This window comes from Bufo bufo, chromosome 3 (genome assembly GCF_905171765.1).
Source record: "Bufo bufo chromosome 3, aBufBuf1.1, whole genome shotgun sequence".
In the NCBI taxonomy this organism is placed as follows: Eukaryota; Metazoa; Chordata; class Amphibia; order Anura; family Bufonidae; genus Bufo; species Bufo bufo.
The window spans coordinates 142508048-142530297 of record NC_053391.1 but is presented as its reverse complement, the minus strand read 5'-3'; positions in this window follow the sequence as shown (position 1 = coordinate 142530297).

Below are 22250 nucleotides of genomic sequence, written 5' to 3'. Positions count from 1 at the left end.
ATGCAGTCCGTGGTGGTAACACCAAATCCACACACGTGCCACGGGCTGCATGCTTGACAGCCGTCAGAAGGTTTACCCAGTGGGCAGTAAAAGTTATGTACCTTCCCTGCCCGTGTTTGCTAGACCACGTGTCTGTGGTCAGATGTGTCTGTGTGCCAGATATACATTCACTTGCCGCTGAACGTGGCTATATAGCTCTGGGATGCCCTTCTGGGAGAAAAATTCCAATGGCCACAAATTTTCTAAAGGCTTCCGAGTCCACCAGTTTATATGGCAGTAGTTGGCGGGCTAGCAGTTCTGACAAGCCAGCGGTAAGCCGTTGGGCAAGAGGGTTATCCGGCATCATCAACTTTTTACGTTCAAACATTTGGGCCACGGAAGCCTGCCTTTTGCCAGATGAGCGCGATGACGGCACGGTGGAAGGTGGAGTGTAGGACAAATGAGAGGAGAAGGAGAAGAGGCAGGACGTGGAGCACCGGGAGTGTGGCTTTGTAGGTTCTGATGGTGTTGCTCACACTGGGCTCGGTGAAGGGAGGCCAGGTGCCTTCTTAAGGCGGTCGTCCCTAGGTGAGTGTTGGGCTTACCGCGATTTATGCGATGACAGCACAGGCTGCAGATGGCAACTCTATTGTTAGCAGCTGACACGTTAAAAAAAGCCCACATTGCGGAGCCATGTGCCGGCGTCCTGGGAGCGCAAGATGTGACTGTGCATGGTGGATGGCTCACTCCAAATACGTTTGCAGTCTGCTTTTTGCCTCCTGTGCACTGCGAGTTCTGCCTGCTTCTCCTCCTTCTACCCCTATCTGCTGCTCTGTCTCTCCCTCTGAACTCCTCTCCTCTTCCTCTCTTGTGGGCCCCCACGTGACATCCATCGACATGTCATCATCGTCACCTTCACCACCATTGACATTAGAGATCTCGGAGAAGGCAGCAACAGCGGGGACCTCCGTCCTTGGGCTGATTTGGGTACGGTCGTCAGACCGCTAAGTGGCGGCCGTTGCTACCTCCTCTTCCTGATCCGATGCCAAGAATGACTGCGCATCGGTAACATCTGGGAATGGATGGGAAAATAATTCCTCTGACTCGAGTGGAGGAGCTATGGTGGTTGTGGTGGTGTCTTTAGAGGTGCACACAGCAGAGAGTGAGTAGGGTGCAGATACAGAGGATGAGGAGGGTGCAACTCTGGTGCGTCTTTTGACGTTGTTAAAGCAGCCCTAAATTAGGGCATTTAAGATACACTCTGGTGTTCCGAATCAATGTACCCCCCACCAGGGGGTTAATATCCACTCATGGCTGAGAGACTGAACACTGACACAGAAGTTGGTCAAAGCAATCTCTAACTTTTATTACATCAGGTAAGCGTATATATATCTTCAGAAGAGGGCAGTCCTCACTGAGACACAAACCATTGTTTCATTGGTCAAAGTTAAGAAGAGATAAGAGAAACAGAGATAACACTCTTCACATCTGCGCAGTAGGTACCACTTTGGAATGTTAAGTAGGGATGAGGGAACCCGAACTGTATAGTTCGGGTTCGTACCGAATTTTGGGGTGTCCGTGACACGGACCCGAACCCGAACATTTTCGTAAAAGTCCGGGTTCGGTGTTCGGCGCTTTCTTGGCGCTTTTTGAAAGGCTGCAAAGCAGCCAATCAACAAGCATCATACTACTTGCCCCAAGAGGCCATCACAGCCATGCTTACTATTGGCATGGTTGTGATTGGCCAGTGCAGCATGTGACCCAGCCTCTATATAAGCTTGGGTCACGTAGCGCTGCATGTCACTCTGCTGATACAAGTTTAGGGAGAGGTTGCAGCTGCGACGTTAGGGCGAGATTAGGCAGTGATTAACTCCTCCAAAGACTTCATTCAGTGATCGATCTACAGCTGTGGATCATTGAACTGCTGTTATTCAATTGCTCACTGTTTTTAGGCTGCCCAGAGCGTTTTTCAGTCACTTTTTTCTGGGGTGATCGGCGGCCATTTTGCGGCTTGTGGTGCGCCAGCACAAGCTGCCACCAAGTACATTTAACCATCAATAGTGTGATTATTTTTTGCTATATCCTACATCAGGGTCAAGCTGTCATCAAGTGCATTTAACCATCAATAGTGTGGTTATTTTTTGGCCATATACTACATCAGGGGCAAGCTGAGCCTGTCACCTAAGTGCATTTAACCATCAATAGTGTGGTTATTTTTTGCTATATCCTACATCAGGGTCAAGCTGTCATCAAGTGCATTTAACCATCAATAGTGTGGTTATTTTTTGACCATATACTACATCAGGGGCAAGCTGAGCCTGTCACCCAAGTGCATTTAACCATCAATAGTGTGGTTATTTTTTGGCTATATCCTACATCAGGGTCAAGCTGTCATCAAGTGCATTTAACCATCAATAGTGTGGTTATTTTTTGGCCATATACTACATCAGGGGCAAGCTGAGCCTGTCACCCAAGTGCATTTAACCATCAATAGTGTGGTTATTTTTTGGCTATATCCTACATCAGGGTCAAGCTGTCATCAAGTGCATTTAACCATCAATAGTGTGGTTATTTTTTGGCCATATACTACATCAGGGTCAAGCTATCATCAAGTGCATTTAACCATCAATAGTGTGGTTATTTTTTGGCCATATACTACATCAGGGGCAAGCTGAGCCTGTCACCCAAGTGCATTTAACCATCAATAGTGTGGTTATTTTTTGGCTATATCCTACATCAGGGTCAAGCTGAGCCTGTCACCAAGTTATTCTCAATAACTTCACACACACGCTACAGTGCAGATCCAAGTCTAATTCTGTGATTAAACGTATACCTGTCACCCAGCGCCTAAAAAATAGGCCTCACATTTATATTCATCCAAATCTGTCATTACTGCTTTAGCTGGTCAAGTTATTTAGTGTCCGTCAAAGCACAGTTTTTGTTCTGGGTTGAAATACAATTCCCAATTTTGCAATTCTCTAAATTAGTGGTTTCTGCTGTATCAGGCCTACTTTAAATCTATCCCTAAAAGGGTATATTAGATTCAAGGTGCTGATAGGGTAGTTCTCAATAACTTCACACACAAGCTACAGTGCAGATCCAAGTCTAATTCTGTGATTAAACGTATACCTGTCACCCAGTGCCTAAAAAATAGGCCTCACATTTATATTCATCCAAATCTGTCATTACTGCTTTAGCTGGTCAAGTTATTTAGTGTCCGTCAAAGCACAGTTTTTGTTCTGGGTTGAAATACAATTCCCAATTTTGCAATTCTCTAAATTAGTGGTTTCTGCTGTATCAGGCCTACTTTAAATCTATCCCTAAAAGGGTATATTAGATTCAAGGTGCTGATAGGGTAGTTCTCAATAACTTCACACACAAGCTACAGTGCAGATCCAAGTCTAATTCTGTGATTAAACGTATACCTGTCACCCAGTGCCTAAAAAATAGGCCTCACATTTATATTCATCCAAATCTGTCATTACTGCTTTAGCTGGTCAAGTTATTTAGTGTCCGTCAAAGCACAGTTTTTGTTCTGGGTTGAAATACAATTCCCAATTTTGCAATTCTCTAAATTAGTGGTTTCTGCTGTATCAGGCCTACTTTAAATCTTTCCCTAAAAGGGTATATTAGATTCAAGGTGCTGATAGGGTAATTCTCAATAACTTCACACACACGCTACTGTGCAGATGCAAGTCTAATTCTGTCCGTAAACATATACCTGTCACCCAGCACCTAAATAATAGGCTTCAAATTTATATTCAGCTAAATCTGTCATTACTGGTGTGCCTGTATTAGTGTAATACGGTACCTAAATAGATAGCCAGATAGTGTTAGGTGTCTGTAAAAAAAGGCCTGAATTTGAATTCAATACATTGGCCCGAATAATATTTTTCTTATTGTGGTGAACGGTAACAATGAGGAAAACATCTAGTAAGGGACGCAGACGCGGACATGGTCGTGGTGGTGTTAGTGGACCCTCTGGTGCTGGGAGAGGACGTGGCCGTTCTGCCACAGCCACACGTCCTAGTGTAGCAACTACCTCAGGTCCCAGTAGCCGCCAGAATTTACAGGGATATTTGGTGGGGCCCAATGCCGTTCTAAGGATGGTAAGGCCTGAGCAGGTACAGGCATTAGTCAATTGGGTGGCCGACAGTGCATCCAGCACGTTCACATTATCTCCCACCCAGTCTTCTGCAGAAAGCGCACAGATGGCGCATGAAAACCAAGCCCATCAGTCTGTCACATCACCCCCATGCATATCAGGGAAACTGTCTGAGCCTCAAGTTATGCAGCAGTCTCTTATGCTGTTTGAAGACTCTGCTGGCAGGGTTTCCCAAGGGCATCCACCTAGCCCTTCCCCAGGGGTGGAAGAGATAGAATGCACTAACGCACAACCACTTATGTTTCCTGATGATGAGGACATGGGAATACCACCTCAGCACGTCTCTGATGATGACGAAACACAGGTGCCAACTGCTGCGTCTTTCTGCAGTGTGCAGACTGAACAGGAGGTCAGGGATCAAGACTGGGTGGAAGACGATTCAGGGGACGATGAGGTCCTAGACCCCACATGGAATGAAGGTCGTGCCACTGACTTTCACAGTTTGGAGGAAGAGGCAGTGGTGAGACCGAGCCAACAGCGTAGCAATAGACAAAGAGGGAGCAGTGGGCAAAAGCAGAACACCCGCCGCCAAGAGACTCCGCCTGCTACTGACCGCCGCCATCTGGGACCGAGCACCCCAAAGGCAGCTTCAAGGAGTTCCTTGGCATGGCACTTCTTCAAACAATGTGCTGACGACAAGACCCGAGTGGTTTGCACGCTGTGCCATCAGAGCCTGAAGCGAGGCATTAACGTTCTGAACCTTAGCACAACCTGCATGACCAGGCACCTGCATGCAAAGCATGAACTGCAGTGGAGTAAACACCTTAAAAACAAGGAAGTCACTCAGGCTCCCCCTGCTACCTCTTCTGCTGCTGCCGCCTCGGCCTCTTCTGCTGCTGCCGCCGCCTCGGCCTCTTCCTCCGCCTCTGGAGGAACGTTGGCACCTGCCTGCCAGCAAACATGGGATGTACCACCAACACCACCACCTGCGTCACCAAGCATCTCAACCATGTCACACAGCAGCGTTCAGCTCTCCATCTCACAAACATTTGAGAGAAAGCGTAAATTCCCACCTAGCCACCCTCGATCCCTGGCCCTGAATGCCAGCATTTCTAAACTACTTGCCTATGAAATGCTGTCATTTAGGCTGGTGGACACAGACAGCTTCAAACAGCTCATGTCGCTTGCTGTCCCACAGTATGTTGTTCCCAGCCGGCACTACTTCTCCAAGAGAGCTGTGCCTTCCCTGCACAACCAAGTATCCGATAAAATCAAGTGTGTACTGCGCAACGCCAGTCAGCCACACACCTTCACCACCAACTTCAGCAAAGCCCGGGGTAAACGTCAGCAGGCCGTTCTGAAACTCATATGTTTGGGGGACAGGCCCCACACCGCACAGGAATTGTGGCGGGGTATAGAACAACAGACCGACAAGTGGTTGCTGCCGGTGAGCCTCAAGCCCGGCCTGGTGGTGTGCGATAATGGGCGAAATCTCGTTGCAGCTCTGGGACTAGCCGATTTGACGCACATCCCTTGCCTGGCGCATGTGCTGAATTTGGTGGTGCAGAAGTTCATTCGCAACTACCCCGACATGTCAGAGCTGCTGCATAAAGTGCGGGCCGTCTGTTCGCGCTTCCGGCGTTCACACCCTGCCGCTGCTCGCCTGTCTGCGCTACAGCGTAACTTCCGCCTTCCCGCTCACCGCCTCATATGCGACGAACTCCACCTTGCACATGCTGGACAGACTGTGCGAGCAGCAGCAGGCCATAGTGGAGTTTCAGCTGCAGCACGCACGGGTCAGTCGCACTGCGGAACAGCACCACTTCACCACCAATGACTGGGCCTCCATGCGAGACCTGTGTGCCCTGTTGCGCTGTTTCGAGTACTCCACCAACATGGCCAGTGGCGATGACGCCGTTATCAGCGTTACAATACCACTTCTATGTCTCCTTGAGAAAACACTTAGGGCGATGATGGAAGAGGAGGTGGCCCAGAAGGAGGAGGAGGAAGAGGGGTCATTTTTAGCACTTTCAGGCCAGTCTCTTCGAAGTGACTCAGAGGGAGGTTTTTTGCAACAGCAGAGGCCAGGTACAAATGTGGCCAGACAGGGCCCACTACTGGAGGATCCGGAGGAGTTGGAGGAGGATGAGGATGAAGCATGTTCACAGCGGGGTGGCACCCAACGCAGCTCGAGCCCATCACTGGTGCGTGGCTGGGGGGAAACGCAGGACGATGACTATACGCCTCCCACAGAGGACAGCTTGTCCTTACCTCTGGGCAGCCTGGCACACATGAGCGACTACATGCTGCAGTGCCTGCGCAACGACAGCAGAGTTGCCCACATTTTAACGTGTGCAGACTACTGGGTTGCCACCCTGCTGGATCCACGGTACAAGGACAATGTGCCCACCTTACTTCCTGCACTGGAGCGTGATAGGAAGATGCGCGAGTACAAGCGCACGTTGGTAGACGCGCTACTGAGAGCATTCCCAAATGTCACAGGGGAACAAGTGGAAGTCCAAGGCGAAGGCAGAGGAGGAGCAAGAGGTCGCCAATGCAGCTGTGTCACGGCCAGCTCCTCTGAGGGCAGGGTTAGCATGGCAGAGATGTGGAAAAGCTTTGTCACCACGCCACAGCTAACTGCACCACCACCTGATAGGGAACCTGTTAGCAGGGGGCAACATTTCACTAACATGGTGGAACAGTACCTGTGCACACCCCTCCACGTACTGACTGATGGTTCGGCCCCATTCAACTTCTGGGTCTCCAAATTGTCCACGTGGCCAGAGCTAGCCTTTTATGCCTTGGAGGTGCTGGCCTGCCTGGCGGCCAGCGTTTTGTCTGAACGTGTATTCAGCACGGCAGGGGGCGTCATTACAGACAAACGCAGCCGCCTGTCTACAGCCAATGTTGACAAGCTGACGTTCATAAAAATGAACCAGGCATGGATCCCACAGGACCTGTCCATCCCTTGTGCAGATTAGACATTAACTACCTCCCCATAACCATATATTATTGTACTCCAGGGCACTTCCTCATTCAATCCTATTTTTATTTTCATTTTACCATTATATTGCGGGCAAACCAAAGTTGAATGAACCTCTCCTCTGTCTGGGTGCCGGGGCCTAAAAATATCTGACAATGGCCTGTTCCAGTGGTGGGTGACATGAAGCCTGATTCTCTGCTATGACATGAAGACTGATTCTCTGCTGACATGAAGCCAGATTCTATGTTATGGGACCTCTCTCCTCTGCCTGGGTGCCGGGGCATTAAAATATCTGACAGTGGCCTGTTCCAGTGGTGGGTGACATGATGCCTGATTCTCTGCTATGACATGAAGACTGATTCTCTGCTGACATGAAGCCAGATTCTCTGCTATGGGACCTCTCTCCTCTGCCTGGGTGCCTCGGCCTAAATATCTGACAATGGACTGTTCCAGTGGTGGGTGACGTGAAGCCTGATTCTCTGCTATGACATGAAGCCTGATTCTCTGCTATGACATGAAGACTGATTCTCTGCTGACATGAAGCCAGATTCTATGTTATGGGACCTCTCTCCTCTGTCTGAGTGCCGGGGCCTAAATATATGACAATGGACTGTTCCAGTGGTGGGTGATGTGAAGCCTGATTCTCTGCTATGACATGAAGACTGATTCTCTGCTGACATGAAGCCTGAATCTCTGTTATGGGACCTCTCTCCTCTGTCTGGGTGCTGGGGCCTAAATATATGACAATGGACTGTTCCAGTTTTGGGTGACGTGAAGCCTGATTCTCTGCTATGACATGAAGACTGATTCTCTGCTGACATGAAGCCTGATTCTCTGCTATGGGACCTCTCTCCAATTGATATTGGTTAATTTTTATTTATTTTATTTTTATTTTAATTCATTTCCCTATCCACATTTGTTTTCAGGGGATTTAACTACATTTTGCTGCCTTTTGCAGCCCTCTAGCCCTTTCCTGGGCTGTTTTACAGCCTTTTTAGTGCCGAAAAGTTCGGGTCCCCATTGACTTCAATGGGGTTCGGGTTCGGGACGAAGTTCGGGTCGGGTTCGGATCCCGAACCCGAACATTTCCGGGAAGTTCGGCCGAACTTCTCGAACCCGAACATCCAGGTGTTCGCTCAACTCTAATGTTAAGCTAATGTAAACATCTAAGGGTCTCCATTTTGTAATGGTGGACAGTCTAACAATACTACTGCATACGTCATATGTGACACTTCAAAGAGGTGCTTCTCTATAGGCAGTGAACAACATATATCATCAAGTCATGTGATTGGTCTACGCATTCCACCATACTCTATGGGACACCTGCAGAAAGATGTGAAATCAGACACTTCTCACAGCACAGCTCTTTGCCCCCCTCTCTCTACAATCTTTAAACAAAGAGAGGGGTGGGAGGGAGGCACTTGGAGAAGAAAAAGTTTAACTCATTACAGTCCTAGAGATACTGAATATAGAATAAAAAAAACACATCTTTAACAGTCAAATTCACACATCTTTAACAGTCCCCCCTTGAATTTCATTCTCTCCCTAAACCTAACCATCTGTCCCAATGCTCCAACGTCCTCTTCACCAGCTTCCACGACAAGTCATTCCTAGCGAACAGCCTCCCGTGACACTGGATTTGAGCACGAGGAAGTCAGATGATCTTTACCTAACTGACGTTGACATTATATGGGGGAACTGAAGTTCATCAATGCTTCTGATTTTCCGGATCAATGTTTTCATACAATTTTTCCATATTCTTTTGAGTCATGATCAACAGTCACACAAGGGAAAACCAGTCTCAACACTTCCTTGAAATCAATCCAATTATGCTTTTCTTTGAGCTTCACTGTGCTTGTGGTTAACAACACTCGGAATGGACCATCAAACCAGGGTTTTAGGACTTTCTAACGTGTCTTTTTCTACCACCCAATCTCCAGACACAAGTGGGTGGGTTCCTGGTACTTGATCAAAACCTGGAAGTGAAGCAAAAACCCGAAAATGTACTTTAGTCAAATGCTTGTACAAAACTGATCACATAATCTGAAGCTGCTGTGGGAAATAAATCCTATCCTAGGGGCTGACCCAAAAAGGACCTTATAGAGACAAAGGCCTGTCTCACGGTTAGGCGTATACCTTACTAAAAGAGGGCTACCAGCAGGCACTTTAAGTTTTTTTTTTTTTAATCTTTAACTTAGTGTCCCGTTCAGTTCCTTTTCCCTACTCTACTGCTGCTTTGTGGATGGTACGAAGCATGTAAGGCCTGTCCTACACCCAAAACCTTCATCATCTCCTGCATCACTTCACCTGTGAAGTGAACACCTGTGTCACTTTCAATGATCTAAGGTACCCCATACCTGCACACAACTTCGGCCATAATCTTCTTTGAGTACGGTTTTGGCCATCCTGAAAACAAGTCACATATCAATACATACAGTACTCATACATGCCCACCTTGTGTAGTTGAAGGTAGTCTGTAAACGTTGAAACAGATACAAAAAAGCAAGACGTGTTTCTTGGGTACCTTAACCACCTTGCCCACGTTGTTCTGGACACGAACCATTTATCCTTGAGTATGTCTGACTGTTACAGTGCTGAACCCTGGGGCGTACCATATGCTACGTATTAAATCACACATAGCAGTTTTGTCTGGTGCATCACTCCATGGGTTGCCTGTGGCATCGTGGAGTAGAGGGACCTGGGAAGGTAAAGTTTCCCTTCTTATTTGTAGTCCCCCCTTTTCCATCCACCAGTCCCTTTCCTCCTTCCCCATCTGGTTCTGTAAGGTCTTAAGAACTTTCGGGAGACAGGAGGAGTTATTTCAGGGACCTGAACTGTGGCCACTTAAGACAGGGGTCTGCTTAGGTAATTTGGCAGCCATTTTTGCCGCCTGATCTGCCGTGGCTTTCCCCTTTGCCTCCTCTGCATCTGTTTACAGTGGCCTTTCGTTGCTATCATCACCTCTCATGTTAGTGACAAGAGGGCTTCCATCAGAGACCTCACTGCTTCCCCATTTTCGATGGGTTTACCTAAAACGATCAAGGAGTCTCTGGCTTTCCCTATGGCCCCATAGTCATGGGCTATCCCAAAAGCACACCTGGAATCAGTGTAAATGTTGGCTGTTTTTCCCATCTGCATATCTGCAAGCCATCTTCAGAGTCTTTTAGCTCCACTTCTTGAGCAGACATGTGTGGTAGTTCACGTTTAATCACCACTGCCCAACCTGTGTAGTACCTGCCATCCTGGCCATACCTGATCCATCCACAAAGAGCACATGATCTAGATTACCTAATGGCTGATTTACCAAATCCCACTACCTCTTGTGACATCATCTGCAAACAGTCAGGAGCCTCTTCCTTTGAATCTGGAAGAAAAGTTTAAAGTGCGGTGCCCTAACTCTTCCATCCCCCCTTGGTCCAGAGGCAACAGGGTGGCTGGGTCCAAAGTATTACACCTTTGGAGAGAAACATTGTCAGGCAACAAAATGGAACACTGTATTCTCAAATAACGGGCAACAAAACAATCATTTGGATTGTACATTCATGAGGATAGATGTAATATCACCATCACTTTGTGGTTCAGAACTATCTCAGAGCTTTCATCAAGCATAGCTAGTACAACTACTACAGCTCTGATGCAGAAAGGGGCACCTCTGGCCACGGGATCAAGTCTGACTGAATAATATGCTACGGGGCGTTATTGCTGGCCATGCAGTTGGGTGAGGACAGCTGAGTCATGGCCACTCACTTCATAGCAATACAATCTAAATGCAATAATCTGATAGGCCCAGTGTGGGGGAACACAAAATTGCCAGTTCTAGGCATAAAAAGCATCTACCACCTCATCTGTGAGGCGGTAGGGACTAAAGGACAAATCAATCACAGTGGAGTGAGTAGAGGTAATGGGAACCTGAGCCAACAAGGTGTGTGTGTGTGTGTTGGGCCCGCTGTGGGTGTTAGTAACTGTGGCCTCATTAACGGCATGTAGGTCATGTACCATCCAATGGTGAGTGGTTTTGCTTTTCCTCAGCTTCTGGGAGTACTGATACAAACATGGACCAGGGAATTTTATCACTAATGGCCATCAAACAAAGTTCCTGGTCGTTGAGGGCACCTGTAAACTTCACAGTGCCGTCCTCCTGATATGAGATACCAGAATGTACTTTTGCAAGCAAATCTGCACCTAGGAGGCAACAAGGGGCGTTACCACTGACCAGCAAACGGGCAAGCGCATCTTGGTAAGGGGCAAATCTAATATGGATGGTTTCTGTTGAGAAGAGAGCGTACTACTTTCCCATCCACTTCTATCCAAAGACTGGTATGCTTGGAGAGTAAATCAGGGGAGGCCATGTTTGCTGTGCACAACTGTCTTGGCTGCTCCAGTATCAATCAAAAACGGGACTACTTCTTTATCACCCAGAGTGAGGGATATCATTGGACCAGACTGAATCTGCTAAAAATGTTTAAAAGTAGAGCCGATACTGGATTTCCTGTTTCCTAATCTTGATCTAACTCCCCCCCCCTTACCTGTCTTTGTGTTCTCCTTATAACAAAAAACATGGGTGTCTGTGGGGATGGACAGTGATCCAGGCATGGTCAACATAGAATACAATCCTCTCGTGTGGTGTGGACGAGGAGTACCAAACACAGCACAACACTCTGTCTTCTGGGATCTGGGTCTCATAGACTCTGCAAGCCCATCATAGGGTGGCAGACTTACTTTTTCCTCACTTCAATGAGGCGTTTGACATCAGGGCTGTAGCAATGCCAAAGGAACACTACCTATGGTTGGCACCACTGAACCACCCAATGCCGCTTGATGTTACTTTGCATTTTGGCTTACAGAAGTATCCAACTTTCCCTATCGCGGAATTAGTAGACTGGAAAACAAAACAGGATTTCTCATCTTCCATGGGAGTGTCTTGTAACTAGGGGATGGGCACAAGGACTGTCGTTGTCTGTAACGTCCACCCCTATCCTCCTCCCTCCGCTCTAAGTCATTTAAGTCCACCCCCTTCAGTCGGACGCTGTGGTCTTCCTTTTTGTCCGTCAGTAATGTGCCAGCTATCTATAAGAACAGAGCTCTGATGTTTAGCACAACACTTAACATGTAACATGTAACTTCAAACATTGAAACAAACAGATCTGACAATACAGACATGAATACACAAAGGGCCCATAAAAACTTTTCATTGACTTCGATATAAAAAAATGTACAGCTTGATCAATGCTGTTGGCACCAATAAAAACCAAAAACTTCCAAGAAAAAGAAAATAAAATCCTCAATGCGCATATTATTTAAAAAACAAATACCGTACTCCATACACATTGATATACATTTTCATGTACTCATTTTCATTAACCGCTCATAACCACGCCCTTACACATAAAATATGAATTGCATTCACAGCTCTGCTAAAAACATCCATCAGTCACAAAGCCACACCTATTCACATTCCACTGAATCATTTATGTCTTCCAACCTAGCCACACTGTTTTCATCCCAAAAACTTGCAGCACAGACAAACACAGCTTTCCTGGAAACAGATAGCCACACCACACCCAGAATTGCTGATGGTCTGTCGCTGTAAGACAATATACATGTTATAATCATACAGTCATTTTGTTAAAAGCTGGATTCCCACAGTACACTGCTTGGGAAAGAAGAAAGAAGATTATTGAACAATTCTGTCTTGTATAATATATTACACATCACTTACTCTGCATGATTCCCTGCCCCCATGATTCCCTCCCCCCTTTCCCTGCTCCTCTTATCTCAGGAATGTTTCTGTGTGAAGGTGGGGGGGGAATGAATTTCTCTATTTCACAGTTCCATTAACTGACCTTCCTTTAGGATCTTCCCTATTTAACCAGTTCATTTCTGAACATTTAACACAAGCGCCTTTCTGATTGCAGACACTGGGGCACTTTCTTTCTTGCTAATGCCATCAATTATCATCCTGACACTGCTCTGTTTTCTCACTCGTTAAAACTCCTCCTTCAACATCACCGGAGTTCTGATGCCCACAGTCTGTAAGCTCTAACCTCACAGTTTCTTACAGATTTTCATCCCTGTTGCCAGCCGGGCGACCTTCTGTCCGGGGCCACACTTTCTCTAACATTCTTTGTCACATTTTAACTTTCAATTCTCCATATCACATCCTATAATCTCCCTTAACTTCTTATCATTCTTCACATGTTGACTTCCTTCTTCTCTCGCTACAATCTGAGGAGCAGTATATTTTCCTTCTCCATGTGAGTGGGACTAACCCATCTTAAAACAGTATTTCAGACTGACACACACACAAAACAGAGGAGTGATAAGCACCTTTAACCCTTTCCTCCGCAGACAAAGGATTCACCCTCCCACTGGTTTGCTCAAATTTGACTATCACGTCTGACTAGTCAGCTGGGACTCCCCGCACGTCTTCCCCCTAGAGGGTCAGACGGGCTCCGTCGCGTCTTCCTGGGGTCAGGTCAGGTAGTCTCCGCAGTCTTCCCTTAGATAAACGAGTCATGAGGATCTACTGTCTTCCTAGGGTCAGGTCAGGTAGTCTCCGCAGTCTTCCCTTAGATCAATGAGTCATGTGGATCTACCGTCTCCCTGGTCAGGTCAGCCGGAGTTTCTTTGTCCCACACCTCGGTGCTACAGCGCCCCCTTCCAAACCAGGAGGTTACTGTCCCCTCCCTTTGTCTGTGGTTTTACCGTCTGTGCTCAACTCACTCCTCACATAAATTACAAAAACATATACACACCAGAGTGATCTATAATTTCAGACTATGGTTCTATGGACCCCAGGCTTTCAGCATTACAGCCGACTACTATACTTACATGGGTACCACCTCACAGCAGACTAAGCCAACATGAAGTGACGAACTAAATGGCAGAAAGGCAGGTAAGAGTATTCTTACCGTTCTATGAAAGCCGGCCATCTCCTCTCTGCCGTTCGTCAAGTCCTGGGGCCTCTTGTGTGTCGGCTGTTGATGCTCCCTTCGCCTTGGGGCCCCACGTTGGGGGCCATTTGTTAAAGCAGCCCTAAATTAGGGCATTTAAGATACACCCTGGTGTTCCGAATCAATGTACCCCCCCCAGGGGGTTAATATCCACGCATGGCTGAGAGACTGAACACTGACACAGAAGTTGGTCAAAGCAATCTCTAACTTTTATTACATCAGGTAAGCGGATATATATCTTCAGAAGAGGGCAGTCCTCACTGAGACACAAATCATTGTTTCATTGGTCAAAGTTAAGAAGAGATAAGAGAAACAGAGATAACACTCTTCACATCTGCGCAGTAGGTACCACTTTAGAATGTTAAGCTAATGTAAACATCTAAGGGTCTCCATTTTGTAATGGTGGACAGTCTAACAATACTACTGCATACGTCATATGTGACACTTCAAAGAGGTGCTTCTCTATAGGCAGTGAACAACATATATCATCAAGTCATGTGATTGGTCTACGCATTCCACCATACTCTATGGGACACCTGCAGAAAGATGTGAAATCAGACACTTCTCACAGCACAGCTCTCCCCCCCCCCCCCCTCTACAGTCTTTAAAAAAAGAGAGGGGTGGGAGGGAGGCACTTGGAGAAGAAAAAGTTTAACTCATTACAGTCCTAGAGATACTGAATATAGAATAAAATTCACACATCTTTAACAACGTAATCGTGCACACCTTCTCTAACTTCCCACTTAGGCTCTGGCCTGGTGCACCTGCCCGACCCCTACCACCCCTGCGGAATGGCCTGCCTCTTCCTCTGTCTGTCATTTTCAAAATTACACTGTGCCAAAGTCCCTATAGAAGAGCAGTATTTGTGGAAGCAGGTATATTGCAGGCCTCAATCAATATTTGGTGGCAGCTGGTATGTCAATCCCCTTTATCAGTATTTTGTGGAAACAGGTATATAGAACCCCTTAATGAGTATTTGCTAGAAGATGGTAAATCAAACCCCTTAATCAATATTTGGTGGAAGCTGGTGTATCACAGGCCTCAATCAATATTTGTTGGAAGCCGGTATATCAATCCCCGCTATCAGTATTTTGTGGAAACAGGTATATAGAACCCCTTAGTGAGTATTCCCTGGAAGCTGGTAAATCAAACCCCTTAATCACTATTTGTTTGAAGCTGGTGTATCGCAGGCCTTAATCAATATTTGGTGGAAGCCAGTATGTCGATCCCCTCTAACAGTATTTTGTGGAAACAGGTATTTAGAACCCCTTAATGAGTATTTGCTGGAAGCAAGTATATCAAACCCCTTAATCAATATTTTGTGGAAGCAGGTATGTCAAATCCCTTAATCAGTATTTTGTGGAAGCAGGTATATCTCACCCCTTAATCAGTTTTTTAGGGGGGACAACAGGTATATCACACCAGTTGCAATTAGTTATTCCATTAGTGTTTGCCCCTCTATCTAGCTGCGGTATCTCAGCAGAACTGCACACAACTGGTGCACAATGCAAATGCACTATAATATACTTTCTATGTTAGAAGGTATATCATAGGTTGTCGAAATGTTGCTGCATTCGGTGTTAATAAATTCCAGAAGATTTGGAATCATTGGAGTGCCGCAGTCATTTCATCTTTGGTTGTCATTGGAGGAGACCTAAAGGCCGGGACTCAATACTGCATGCACTGCCACATATTGGACTTTCTGAGATTGCTCAGTGAGTAGTGCTGTCTTGCTGTTTAACTATACCAGTTGCAATTAGTTATTTCAATAACGTTTGTCCCTCTATCTAGCTGCGGTATCTCAGCAGAACCGCACATAACTGCTGCACAATACAAATGCACTATAATATACTTTCTATGTTAGAAAGTATATTATAAGTATAATCGTGGTAGTATGCTTTATTTCATGCAAATTATGAAGAAGTTCGCAGGCTGCGGAACGGAATGACCCTTCGGTGTTGATCGGCGGTGACGGCCGTTTCGCGCCTAATTTGCGCTTCCTCGGACCGCTATGACACACACGCGCACAGTCGTGCTATATATGGGCGTCCATCCGATCATCACTAAGGTAACAGGGAGACGCTCCCACAGGTGCGCAACTGTGCAGTTAAAATCAAGCAACAAACAGGACAACCTGTGCGCATACACACAGCGCAACAAAGTATATGAGAAACAAAGTATCATAATCACGGCAAAAGGTTACAATATATAAGTGGGGCATGAACATGTATAGGAGTGCATAAAGACAGAGGAATGTTCATAGAAATACTGCCATATCATTTTAATCATTCAGACCGTGCAGACTCATGGCACTGGTTCAAATGATCCATCGGGCCTCCCGTTGCAGCAAGAGGCGGTGATGCTCACCACCCCTCGGGATGGGTCCCAATGCCTCAATACCAGCAAAAGAGAGGCTCGATGGATCACCGCTATGGTCTTGCAACACGGGGTGTTTGTGGGGCGAATAGCAGCAGTGCCACAGATTTTTCTTCTTTTTTTTACACCTTGTACAATATACATCATCATGTCTACAACAGCTGAGCATGCTATTACCGAATAGCCTCCCCCGCCAGTTAACGAAACCTAGGAGGCGGCCTCCAGTTTACACAGAGGCAGAGAGGGAGCGGATGCCTTCTTTACTGTTTGCAATAAAAAGGACTATGTACAGTCAGGTCCATAAATATTGGGACATCGACACAATTCTAACATTTTTGGCTCTATACACCACCACAATAGATTTGAAATGAAATGAACAAGATGTGCTTTAACTGCAGACTGTCAGCTTTAATTTGAGGGTATTTACATCCAAATTAGGTGAATGGTGTAGGAATTACAACAGTTTGCATATGTGCCTCCCCCTTGTTAAGGAACCAAAAGTAATGGGACAGAATAATAATCATAAATCAAACTTTTACTTTTTAATACTTGGTTGCAAATCCTTTGCAGTCAATTACAGCCTGAAGTCTGGAACGCATAGACATAACCAGACGCTGGGTTTCATCCCTGGTGATGCTCTGCCAGGCCTCTACTGCAATTGCCTTCAGTTCCGTCTTGTTCTTGGGGCATTTTCCCTTCAGTTTTGTCTTCAGCAAGTGAAATGCATGCTCGGATTCAGGTCAGGGTGACTTGGCCATTGCATAACATTCCACTTCTTTCCCTTAAAAAACTCTTTGGTTGCTTTTGCAGTATGCTTTGGGTCATTGTCCATCTGCACTGTGAAGCGCCGTCCAATGAGTTCTGAAGCATTTGGCTGAATATGAGCAGATAATATTGCCCGAAACACTTCAGAATTCATCCTGCTGCTTTTGTCAGCAGTCACATCATCAATAAATACAAGAGAACCAGTTCCATTGGCAGCCATACATGCCCACGCCATGACACTACCACCACCATGCTTCACTGATGAGGTGGTATGCTTAGGATCATGAGCAGTTCCTTTCCTCCATACTCTTCTCTTCCCATCACTCTGGTACAAGTTGATCTTGGTCTCATCTGTCCATAGGATGTTTTTCCAGAACTGTGAAGGCTTTTTTAGATGTCGTTTGGCAAACTCTAATCTGGCCTTCCTGTTTTTGAGGCTCACCAATGTTTTATATCTTGTGGTGAACCCTCTGTATTCACTCTGATGAAGTCTTCTCTTGATTGTTGACTTTGACACACATACACCTACCTCCTGGAGAGTGTTCTTGATCTGGCCAACTGTTGTGAAAGGTGTTTTCTTCACCAGGGAAAGAATTCTTCGGTCATCCACCATAGTTGTTTACTGTGGTCTTCCAGGTCTTTTGGTGTTGATGAGCTCACCGGTGCATTCCTTCTTTTTAAGAATGTTCCAAACAGTTGTTTTGGTCACGCCTAATGTTTTTGCTATCTCTCTGATGGGTTTGTTGTGTTTTTTCAGCCTAATGATGGCTTGCTTCACTGATAGTGACAGCTCTTTAGATCTCATCTTGAGAGTTGACAGCAACAGATTCCAAATGCAAATAGCAAACTGGAAATGAACTAAGGACCTTTTATCTGCTCATTGTAATTGGGATAATGAGGGAATAACACACACCTGGCAATGGAACAGCTGAGAAGCCAATTGTCCCATTACTTTTGGTTCCTTAACAAATGGGAGGCACATATGCAAACTGTTGTAATTCCTACACCGTTCACCGGATTTGAATGTAAATACCCTCAAATTAAAGCTGACAGTCTGCAGTTAAAGCACATCTTGTTCGTTTCATTTCAAATCCATTGTGGTGGTGTATAGAGCCAAAAATGTTAGAATTGTGTCCATGTCCCAATATTTATGGACCTGACTGTATATTCCATGAGCACCAAGTCCTTGGAGGCAAAAATCTTCCAATTAGCGGACAGGGAAGTACGCCTATTTTGGACTATTACATCTTTGACCTCGTACAATGAATACAATCGTGTTCCCCGTGGATTGAGAGTCTATAAAGAAATGCACCAATATGAGGAGGATGATAATTTTGCAGAAATGTGGAAAAGTATGCACTTAGATTTTTCCATGCAAGTATTGACCCTGGTCCTATCACGGGGTGAAAAAGAGTACACTGTGGTCAAACAGGACTTAGAGAAAGCGCATGCTGAACTTAAGATGAGGCTAACCGAAATACAATATACCAATTCTGAAAAAAGACTGAGCAAAAAACTTACTGTGATCCAAATGGAAATTAAGGAATGCAAAAGAGACAAATTCCTGAGAGACAAAAATTACTACGAAAATGATAAAGTCTTTGACTGGGACAAAAAGAGAGGCCACTCCAGACGCAATTTACGCCGAACCCGGAGTTATTTCTGGACAACAGATTCGGTTTCAAGTCAATCAGAAAGTGGGGCTAATGTCCGGGTCAACAGCGGCCCCCCTTTAGGAAAAGAACCCGAAGGGAGCGAGGGAGCCGCAAAAGAAAAAAGCAACCAAATTCGCAAGTCCATGAGAAGGAGGAGACAGGTCTCATGGAAACAGTAGAGACCCTCCCTCCTGACTCTTCCCTACAGGACTCTCCCAATGTTGTAATAAATCTCACCCCATACGAATTGCCCCCGAGCTGTCTCTCACTCCTCCAACGAGGGCTGGGATACAGCTTAGTGGAACAATTCAACTTGGTGGACTTTGAAATAGATTTGTACAGAGCCATATGTAAATAATTTCTCAAAAAAAATGTTTGCTGAGAGTAGTCCTTCACGTCCCCCACCCCTTCCTGGTGAGGTCCCTGCATATATGACATGTGCCGATTTTCACCTAAAACAGCGTTTTAGCCATGAGGAGATCGAATGTGTAAAATTCCTTGCTGATATTGAGAACAAATCTGATACCATACATGAGTACCATGTAGGGTTTTTGGGTGGCATCAGATCCACTTTCCTCCCTCCCATGCTGGCTGGCTCTGCCATTGACCTTTTCTATAAAAAGAGTTCTCAGGGATGTACGTGCACTGATTTATCCAGTGGCACCTCCCAATATTACTCGTGAGGCGCTGAAGTGGCTTAGTAGTTTAGATGATGTGGTCATAAAGCCCGCCGACAAGGGAGGAAACGTGGTCCTGATGACCAAGAATTATTATTTGGACGAGGCAGCTAGGCAGCTTGATGACAGAAATGTCTATGAGAAATTGAGTGAGAATCCAGTTCCTTCTGCATTCGCTCCTTGACAAATACATAGATGTACAGTTTTTGCCTAAAAATATTCTGGAAAATTTGAGCCCGAAGTTTCCAAAGAATCCCGCTTGGAATTTTGTTCCCAAAATACATAAGTCGCTGTCCCGACCCCCTGGGCAACCCATTGTCGCCGGGATCGGGTCAGCCTCCGAACCCATTTCAAGGTACATCGATTGGTTGTTGAGGCCTTTGCTCAGGGGCACCCCCACATACCTTAAGGACACCGGGGACTTCCTCCGCGCCCTCAATAATTTTGAGTGGCGGGAGGAATTCCTCCTTGTGTCCTTGGATGTGGAAAGTCTGTACACAAGAATCCCGCATGATTTGGGATTAAAAGCCATTGGAATGATTTTGAGTCGTTCCGACAAGGGCCCCATGTTCTCTAAATTCATACAGGAATCCTTAGACTTGATACTCACTAATAATGTGTTCCAATTTGACCGACAGTGGTACCGCCAGATACTAGGTACAGCGATGGGCACACCGGTGTCGTGAACTTTTGCGAACCTGTATCTGGCGGTATTTGAGGAGATGTACATCTTCTCATTGGGGAACCCCTTTCTGAGACATATCCATCTCTACTTACGCTATGTAGATAATGTATTCCTGGTGTGGCCGGGCAGCGAGGAGCTTTGTCAGCAGTTTGTACATCATTTAAACAGCACTAACCACATGAATATGAGATTTACTCAACTTCGGTGGCGACTCCTTGGATTTCTTAGATGTAAGGGTCACCACAGAAAGTGGTACTCTTCATACCACAGGCTTTCGTAAGCCCACTGCGACAAACTCGCTGCTCCACCAGACCAGCTTTCATCCATCTGCAGTGAAGGATGCGGTCCCGTTTGGGCAATTCATCCGTCTCCGCAGAATTAATAGCACGGATCAGGGCTATTTCAGTCAGGCCCATCAGCTTAAGGAGAGGCTCTTAGAAAGGGGCTACCCCCGGAGGGGCATCGTTGAAGCCCTACATCGCACTAGCCACTATGCACGCCACAACCTCCTCAGCGACAGGATTAAGCAATGTGATAATGATAGATTCGCTTTTGCTTTTAAATTCAGTCCAGCAGCTAGTATAGTGAGACAGGCCGTGCTAAACAATTGGGACCTACTAAAGGGTGAGTCCGCTTTGGGGGACCTGGTTTCTAGAAAACCATTAATTACGTTTAGGAAATGTCACACTCTCAGAGACAAATTGGTCCATAGTGTGGTGAGACAACCTAAACAAACTAATTGGCTGCAGAGTAGAAAACCGCAGGGAAACTACAAGTGTGGAAATTGTTCATTTTGTCACAGAGTAAAATGTTAAGTATTGGGGAAGTCACACATAAAGTTAAAGATTTTATTACCTACCGTACGTCCTTTGTAGTCTATGTCATAATATGTACTTGCCATAGGTTTTACATTGGTAAGACTATTAGACTCCTTTTTAAAAGGGTCCAGGAGCATTTGAGCTCCATTAGAATGGGACGGGGCTCCCCCCGCCTGATTGATCACGTCCGTGCAGTCCATGGCGGTGATCCATCGAGCCTCTCTTTTGCTGGTATTGAGGCCGTGGGACCCATCCCGAGGGGTGGTGATCGCCACCGCCTCTTGCTGCAACGGGAGGCCCGATGGATCATTAGAACCAGCGCCATGGGTCTGCACGGTCTGAATGATAAAAATGATATGGCAGTATTTCTATGAACATTCCTCTGTCTTTATGCGCTCCTATACATGTTCATGCCCCACTTATATAATGTAACCTTTTGCCGTGATTATGATACTTTGTTGCTCATGTACTTTGTTGCGCTGTGTGTATGCGCACAGGTTGTCCTGTTTGTTGCTTGATTTTAACTGCACAGTTGCGCACCTGTGGGAGCGTCTCCCTGTTACCTTAGTGATGATCGGGTGGACACCCATATATAGCACGGCTGTGTGCGCGTGTGTGTCATAGCGGTCCGAGGAAGCGCAAATTACGCATGAAACGGCCGTCACCGCCGATCAACACCGAAGGGTCATTCCGCTCCCCAGCCTGTGAACTTCTTCATAATTTGCATGAAATAAAGCATTGAAGTATTCTCAAGACAGTGGTCAGTGCCGCAAATCTTTGTATCTACTACCACGATTATACTAAGTGTCTGCTTGAACCTGCTTCGCTGAGCACCATGCGAACCTGTCTGCACCTGCTGGGCCGTTGGTTGCTGCATCTTGAAACACGGGGTGTTTGTGGGGCAAATAGCAGCAGTGCCGCTGATTCTTCTTCTTTTTTTACACCTTGTACAATATATATATTATAAGTATATCACACCCCTCAGTATGTCACAACTATCGATAGCACACCTATACCAGTCCTTAAAAGGACTTTTGTGGCCCTTTTAGCTAGCGTTTGGTGTCCCTCACAGTAGGTCCCTGCTCCACACAGCAACCTCTCCGTACACTGGCAAAAAGCAGAATGTAAAATGGCTGCCAGATCGGGTTTATTTATAGGGTAGGGGGTGTGTCCATGTGCTGAAACGTCTCAATTGGCTGTCCTGTCCCACCTGATGGATGTGTCATGGGTCAAAGTTCGGCACAATGCAAA